The sequence below is a fragment of the Oryctolagus cuniculus genome, chromosome 1 (assembly GCF_051225735.1).
Source record: "Oryctolagus cuniculus isolate XC-2025 breed Fujian yellow rabbit chromosome 1, ASM5122573v1, whole genome shotgun sequence".
Classification (NCBI taxonomy): Eukaryota; Metazoa; Chordata; class Mammalia; order Lagomorpha; family Leporidae; genus Oryctolagus; species Oryctolagus cuniculus.
Genome location: NC_142867.1, coordinates 133,987,988 through 133,996,355, shown reverse-complemented (window position 1 = coordinate 133,996,355; position 8,368 = coordinate 133,987,988). Strand labels below are relative to the sequence as shown.

Below are 8,368 nucleotides of genomic sequence, written 5' to 3'. Positions count from 1 at the left end.
ACAGTATGTTTTCCAGATTCCTCCACTTTGTAACAAATGACCAGATTTAATTTTGTTTTTTTTTACTGCTGTGTAGTTATCCATAGAGTACATATCCCATAAATTCTTTATCCAGTCTTCTGTTTATGGGCATTTAGGCTGATTCCATATGACAGCTATTGTGAATTGAGTTGCAATAAACATGGAGGTGCAGTTAGCTCTTTTACTTGCTGATTTAATTTCCCTTGGGTAAATTCCAAGGAGTGGGATGTCCAAACTGTCTTCCATAGTGGCTTTAAAATGGTGTATTTCTTAACATTATTCTGTTAAGTGAGTGATATTTTATGACTCAAATTCTTGCAACTTTCTTTAAATGCTTTGAACCGTACATTTATTGAATTATTTATCAGCATATACTTAGATCCATTTACCAATCTTATTGCTCATAGAGAAATTCCGTTTAGTAATTTCTATATAATTTCATCTTGTCTTTTCATGCCATTTTCCTGTATCAATTTTCTCTTAATTTTATTCTATTCACCTGCACAAATTTTTGATATCCTAATAAAAACCAATACCAAATATGTAAACAAAGAAATTTTGATTGGATATTTCATTTTAGTTTCATCCATTTACTGAAAATTCTGAAGGACTTTCTCATAGGTTTCATGTTTACAAATCTCAGAGAAATATTGTCACAAGGAACTCTGTCATTTAATCGCTTCTCGGCCTTTTGGCTAAGATCAAGTGTAGTACAAGGAACTCTGTCATTTAGAAGTAATATTGTTTTGGGGTCAACGCTGTGGCATAATAGTAGGCTAAACTTCCACCTGTGGTTCAGGCATCCCAGTGCTGATTCATGTCCGAGATGTTCTTGTTCTGACCAGCTCTCTTCTATGGCCTGAGAGTACAGTAGAAGATGGCCCAAGTCCGTGAGCCCTACATTGACAAGGGAGACCTGGAAGAAGCTCCTGACTCCCGGGTTCAGCTCCAGCCATCGCAGCCATTTGTGGAATGAACCAGCAGATGGAAGGCCTTTTGTTCTCTTCCTATTTCTGTCTGTACCTCTACATCTCAAATAAATAAATAAAATCTTTTAAAAAGCAGAAATATTGTTTTATCTTTCATAGATTTAGTAGACTTTAAAATAAAAAATTTTAAAGGATTTATTGATCTGAAACTATATAGAGAGTGAAACAGATACGGAAAGGGAGATGTTTCAATAAAACTTAAGTAGATTCATGGAACAAAATTAAATGTTAACATTAATTTTTTTTCTTATTTTAGATTCAGATTTTGGTATCATAGGATGAAATTATCTTTTCTAGGCAAACATATCTAGATTTAAATTTCTCCATTTTTAAATATAATTCTAAATTCTATTTAGGATATTTTCCAATAATAACCTATGTGTCAACTTGGAGTTCTGGGACTTCTCTGAAAAATTTTTCTGATATCAATCAGAATATGATATACAAAGTATGATTTATATTTTTGTTTTAAAATCAAATTTATTATCATAAACTCTTTGGATTATGAGAAACATGCTTTATGCCTTTTTCACATGTGGAACATTATCATGAGGGCATGCTTTTTGATTAGGATGCAATCAACTCCCTGCCCATTGTAGATGTTGTTCTAGAAACTTCTGTTAGTGATTTTCAGATTTCAGCAGGTACAAGTGTCATAAAATTTGTTTTTAAGAAATACATATTTATAGATTTTTTATTTTTATTTTTTTTTGATAGTGAGATAGAGAGAAAGGTCTTCCTTCTGTTGGTTCACCCCCCAAATGGCTGCTACAGGTGGCATGCTGTGCCAATCTGAAGCCAGGAGCCAGGTATTTCCTCCTGGTCTCCCATGCGGGTGCAGGGCCCAAGCACTTGGGCCATCCTTCACTGCCTTCCCGGGCCACAGCAGAGAGCTGGACTGGAAGAGGAGCAACTGGGACAGAATCTGGTGCCCTAACTGGGACTATAACCCAGAGTACTGGTATGGCAGGCAGAGGATTACCCTAGTGAGCTGTGGCTCAGGCCTCTAGATTTTTTTAAAACTGTTTAGTGATGTCAAACAATGAAGGTGTTCTTGTAGTATTGAAATTCTCCAACAATCAGTGTTTTAAACTGCCCTTTCCTGTATATCTATCTGCTATGACACTTGGGGATTTTTGAAATGGCAGTTTTGACAATTTTTATTCTCTTATATGTCAAATTATTTTGTTTTATTTGTGATATCTTCAAGTCCTGGCCCATTCTGGAAGTTTTATAGCAAATTTCATATCATAATATTCCTTTTTTTTTGACAGGCAGAGTGGACAGTGAGAGAGAGAGACAGAAAGGTCTCCCTTTGCCATTGGTTCACCCTCCAATGGCCACCGCAGCCAGCGTGCTGCAGCCGCGCACCGCGCTGATCCTATGGCAGGAGCCAGGTACTTATCCTGGTCTCCCATGGGGTGCAGGGTCCAAGCACTTGGGCCATGCTCCACCGCACTCCCGGGCCACAGCAGAGAGCTGGCCTGGAAGAGGGGCAACCGGGACAGAATCCGGCACCCTGACTGGGACTAGAACCCGGTGTGCTGGTGCCGAAAGGAAGAGGATTAGCCTATTGAGCCGCAGCGCTGGCCCATATCATAATATTCTTAAGCAACTAGGCCCTACTTTTTATTGATTTTGGTTCCAGCTGATACTTTTTTTTCAATTCTCATTCTCTTTTAGTTACAAAAAGTTGAGTTTTTCATTTTCTCTGACCTGTAGTTCTTCCCTATACAGCCTTATTCCCTTCACATGTATTTTCCTAGGAGGCATGGTGTGTTCTACATTGAGATTTTGGACATTTTCTGAATGTTTTCATGATAACCATGGTGGAATAATAGACTTTCATCTTCCAAGTTCACATATGCTTTAAAAAATTTTGTGCTATTGGAGGCTGCATAATTGACTGTTTATATGGAAACTTTAAATACATTCAAATACACATTTTTGCTTTAGAATTATTATGCTAAGGAGCATGAACTGCTACAGACTAATACCCCGTCCATTTTCTGTATACTTTTGTAAATGAAACTTTTTGACAATTTTTTGTTATTATCTTATTACCTGAAATGAATTCTATGATTTTTCTGACCAAATTACTCATATCTACTCATAAAAATCACAATTTTATATATCATATCTTTTGATAGTTATTATTTGTTTTATTGGGGCTGGAGCTGTGGCATAGTGGGTAATGCTTCTGGCTGCAATGCTGGCATCCCGTATGGGCAATGGTTCAAGACCTGGTTGCTCCACTTCCAAATCAGCTCTCTGCTATGGCCTGGGAAAGCAGTCCAAAATGGCCCAAGTCCTTGGGCCCCTGCACCCGGGCTGGAGACCTGGAAGAGGATCCTGACTCCTGGCCTCAGATTGGCACAGTTCCAGCTGTTGGGGCCAACTGGGGAATGAAGCAGTGGATGGAAGACTTACCTCTCCCTCTCTCGACCTCTCCTCTGGCTGTGTAACTCTGACTTTCAAATAAATAATGAATAAATATTAAAGCTATGTACAATATGCAAATCCAGTTTATGCCATTGGTTGCAAAAACTGGATTCATCTTATTTTGCTTTATTTTTTGTAGAATTCTCAACTTCCTGTCCTTTCTGGAATGCATGCTAGCAATTGGAATGTTCAAATTACTCAGGAATCATTAACTCCTAGTGTTATCATTTTCATAATAAATCATGTCTGTTACTTTCTCTTTTGGTCTGTCTCTCATATTCTACCTATCTCTCTGACATTCTTTTATTTATTTGTTTTTTATTTTATTTGAAAGTCAGAGTTACAGAGAGAGGTAGAGCCAGAGAGAGAGAGAGAGAGAGAGTGAGAGAGAGATCTTCTATCCACTGGTTCACTCCCCAAATGACCACAATGGCCAGAGCTGAGCAGATCTGAAGCCAGGAGCCAGGAGCTTCTTCAAAGTCTCCCACATGGGCACAAGGGCCCAAGGACTTGGGGTATCTTGGGCTATTGCAGTCTCTTCTCACTTCTCTCCAAAGCTGGTGTGAAGACTCCCAGCTGCTTATTCATGCACGCCCACACCCTCCATGTAAATCCACCGTGTCCCTCTAATTTATCTGGAGTCCATATGGGATGCCAGCACTTCAGGCCATGGCTTTAATCATAGCACCGGCCCCTTGTTTTGAAGACTCATTATTAGCAGCATCAACCCCTAAGACTGTTAGGAACTTTTAATTAGCTGTCTCCTGTACAACTGACAAATATACTCAATTAATATTAAGTATATCCTTTGCTATGAAACTGCTATTGTTCAGTACAGATACAGGGCCTGTTTTCACTAGTATTTGCAGAGGGTCCTTTACTTTTCCCACATTTACGTTTTACATTTAACATATTTATTCTGAGTAACATGCATTTTTGTCTTTTATATTTGTTCTGTTAAGCTCTGACATTTAATTTGCTTTCACACCATAAATGCTTAGTCATATTACTTATATGCTTACATTCAGTCTTAGATTTCATTACTTCCTTTGTATTTTATCGTGTGTATTTTTGGTAAAATTTTGTATTATGTTGATATCTGTGATTCCATTTTCTACTTTTGTGGATGTTTGGAATAGCTCCCTTTTAATTTTGGTGGTTGACTTATAGTTATGGTAAGCATCTTTAATATATCATAGTCCATCTTTAAATTGTTTCTTAAAATTCACACTCATTTCTAATTTAGTACAGCAAAGGAACATATGTGATGAATCAGTAGCCCCTGACTCATTGGAAATGTATTCTCTTTATTGCTAGTCACATACATACAAAGAGAAAATTACTTTATTGTAGTATAAATTGAGCAAACACACACACACAAATATACATATGCACACATACATATAATCAGCAAGATTTCAATCTATTTACCAAACATTAATGTACCAGTTTAAGATTGCTGCCATAGAATTCTCTTTCTTTAAATACTAAATTTAACCTAACAATTACTTTTCAGCAAAACGGCATAATTCAGTTTACTCTTCTGCAAAAAAAAAAAAAAATGCAACTACCATTACAAAGAGCAGATGAATTACTAAGTTATAGTACACAAGAAATTAGTAGGAGATGGTTTATTAATCAAATGAAACTAGAGTTGAACCTAGCTTGTGTTGAGAAATATAGAGTTTCAAACTATAAATATAAATATAAAATTGAATTTATACTTTAAAGTATGAGGTTATACCTATTTGTTTGCCTTAATATTATATAGAAAATGACAAGCACATAAATATCTTTAGTTAGGAAAAATGTGAATATATAATAATAGTTAATATTTATCCTATGCCAGGCAATGTTTCCAGCATTTTATGTTTTCAGAAAACAACAAGATAACTGCTATTATCTTAACTTCAAATAAAATGGAACTGTGGCATGAAGAGGTAAGTAAATCATTTGCTCATGGATGTATACTCATGAAATGGCAAAGCTTAGGCATAGCATCATCTGAATAAAAGCTATTTTCTCTTAGAATACAATGATCATTCTATGACATATACCTATTAAAATAATCCTAATATCAAAGTATTCTTTCTGGTAAAATCTTTGAAAACTGGCAGGTGAGCATTGCTCCAAAACAGATCCTCTATTTGCATCTAGAATAACTTGTTGAGTGAATAATACAATAATAAATAATATATAATATAATAATACATATCAATTTAATAATATAATACATAATATTATAAGCATATCATAATATACTATATTATATAACATATAATATATTATAAATATTATATATTATATACTATAATATAGTATAATATAGTATATTTATATTATAATCTATTATATTATTAATATAATATACACTATATTATAATATACTTATATAATTATAATATACTATATTATATAACACAATATATTTTATTATATATTCTATAATAATATATTACTATATTTTATTATATATTACATTATATAATATATAATAATATAATATGATAATAATAGCAAGTTGATTTAAGTTTACTAAAAATAACTGTACTTGGGATTTATGTTAATGACTATCTTATCCTATAACTGTAATGGAGATCTATAGTCCTGACAGTTGATGTACAATGTAATACTTTATCCATTTTAGTATTTTTTTTTTTTGCTCTAGTACCATTGGTTGAACTCTGTAATTAACACACAATTATTCTTAGGTGTTTCAATTTTAACTGAAAAGTGATCCCTGTTAGGAATTTGGAAAACATTATGTTGAGTGAAATAAGCCAATCCCAAAGGGACAAATACCACTTGTTCTCTTTGATAGGTGACAACTAACTGAGCACCAAAAAGGAAACCTGTTAAAGTGAAATGAACACTATGAGAAATGGTGACTTGATCAGCCCTCACCCTGACTGTTGATGAACAACTTAATATGTTATCCCTCTTGGTATTTTTTTTGTTTGTTCTACTTAATACTTTTGGTTGAATACTGTAATCAATACACAATTCTTCTTAAGTGCTGAAACTTCACTGAAAAGTGATCGCTGTTAAATATAAGAGTGGGAATAAGAGAGGGAAGAGATGTGCAATTTGGGACATGCTCAAGCTGATTTACCTCAAATGGTAGAGTTAGAAACATACCAGGGGATTCCAATTCAATCCCATCGAGGCATGTACCAATGCCATCTCACTAGTCCCAGTGATCAATTTCTGTTCACAATTGATCGTAATGATAGGACTAAGAACCAAAGGGATCACAGAAACAAGACTAGTGTCTGCAAATACTAGCTGATAGAATAAAAAAGGGAGAGAATGATCAAACATGGGAAGTGAGATGCACAGCAGACCCATAGAATGGCAAATGTCCTAAACAGCACTCTGGCCTCATAATCAGCCCTTAAGGCATGCAGATCCGGCTGAAATGCCCATGAGAGTATTTTAGGCATGGAAAGCCAAGACACTCTGGGGGAAAAAAAAACCTAAATGAAAGATCTGCACGAGTGAGATCCCAGTGGAAAGAATGGGTCATCAAAGAAGGAGGTACCTTTCTCTGAAGGGAGGAGAGAACTTCCACTTTGACCATGGCCTTGTCTAAATAGGATCAGAGTCAGTGAACTCAGGGGGCTTCCATATCCTTGGCAGCTCATGACAAGAGCCTAGGGTGATTACTGAGGCCATACACAATTTGTTAACTCAACAAGAGGAGTCACTGTGCACTTACTCCTCATGCAGGATCTTTGTCCTTAGTGTGCTGTACATTGAGATTTAATGCTATAACAAGTACTCAAACAGTATATTTCACTTAGTGTTTCTATGGGGGTGTAAACTGTTGAAATCTTTACTTAATGTATACTAAACTGATCTTCTGTAAAAAAAAAGATTGAAATTATCAATTCTCAACTTGACTCTCACTGGGATTAAACATGACAATAGGTCTGATCTGATTTCATCATCATTTAAAAATCATCTATTATTTTTCACTTTATGTTTCTGTGTGGGAGCAAACTGTTGAAATCTTTACTTAATGTATGCTAAACTGATCTTCTGTATATTAAGAGAATCAAAAATGAATCTTGATGTGAATGGAAGGGGAGAGGGAATGGGAAAGGGAGGGTTGCGGGTGGGAGGGACAGTATGGGGGGGAAGTCATTGTAATCCATAAGCTGTACTTTGGAAATTTATATTCATTAAATAAAAGTTTAATGAAAAGAAATTGCCAGTTAACAATAAGTAATTGAATGTTGAGAAAATGTCAATAACGCATAAGACTAAAATTCTTTTTGTCTAAATTTCATTCCAAGAAAGGGATGGGAGGAAAGGTAAAGGACTGTTAATCACTAGAAACATTTTCCATTTTTGAGATAAAAATCATAATTCAGATTACTTTTCAATTCTTTCACTTTAGATTTACTGGGCCATCAAATTTTATTATATCATATAAATATTGATGGCTATTGAAAAAAGATGGCACAAATGTGAACTTTTGAATAAAATGTACTTTTTAAAGTATGCCTGGTGTTAATAAATCACAAAGATATAAATATACCACTGAGAACCAAAAATAAATAGAACTGTCTTATTTTGTGATTTGATGTCTGGGGGAGAGATCATTTACTTTTCCCATGGAGAATATAAACTGTGTTGTGATCTCTAATTCATTCTGTGTTTAGAAATCCCACGAGCAGGTTGTTTGCTGTAATGATTGCAAAATGAATACAAAATCCTTGGGATCATTTATCCAAAATATTCTGCTATCTTTAAAATAATATTTCTGTCATAAGACATTCCTCAGAATAACATATTTACACCTAAAAGTGCAAGTTCAAGTACTACAAATTGTTCAGGAAAACGTTGATAATTAATCAACTGTATGTTTTATATTCCAAGCTGAAACATTTTTCTCAGCTTTTGTATAATAA

At 34.7% G+C, this 8,368-nt stretch overlaps 1 pseudogene; it reads left to right on the top strand.

The window, feature by feature from the left end:
• Positions 1–696: 696 nt before the first annotated feature.
• On the top strand, positions 697–854 carry LOC127487617 (U2 spliceosomal RNA; annotated as a pseudogene).
• Positions 855–8,368: the final 7,514 nt, after the last annotated feature.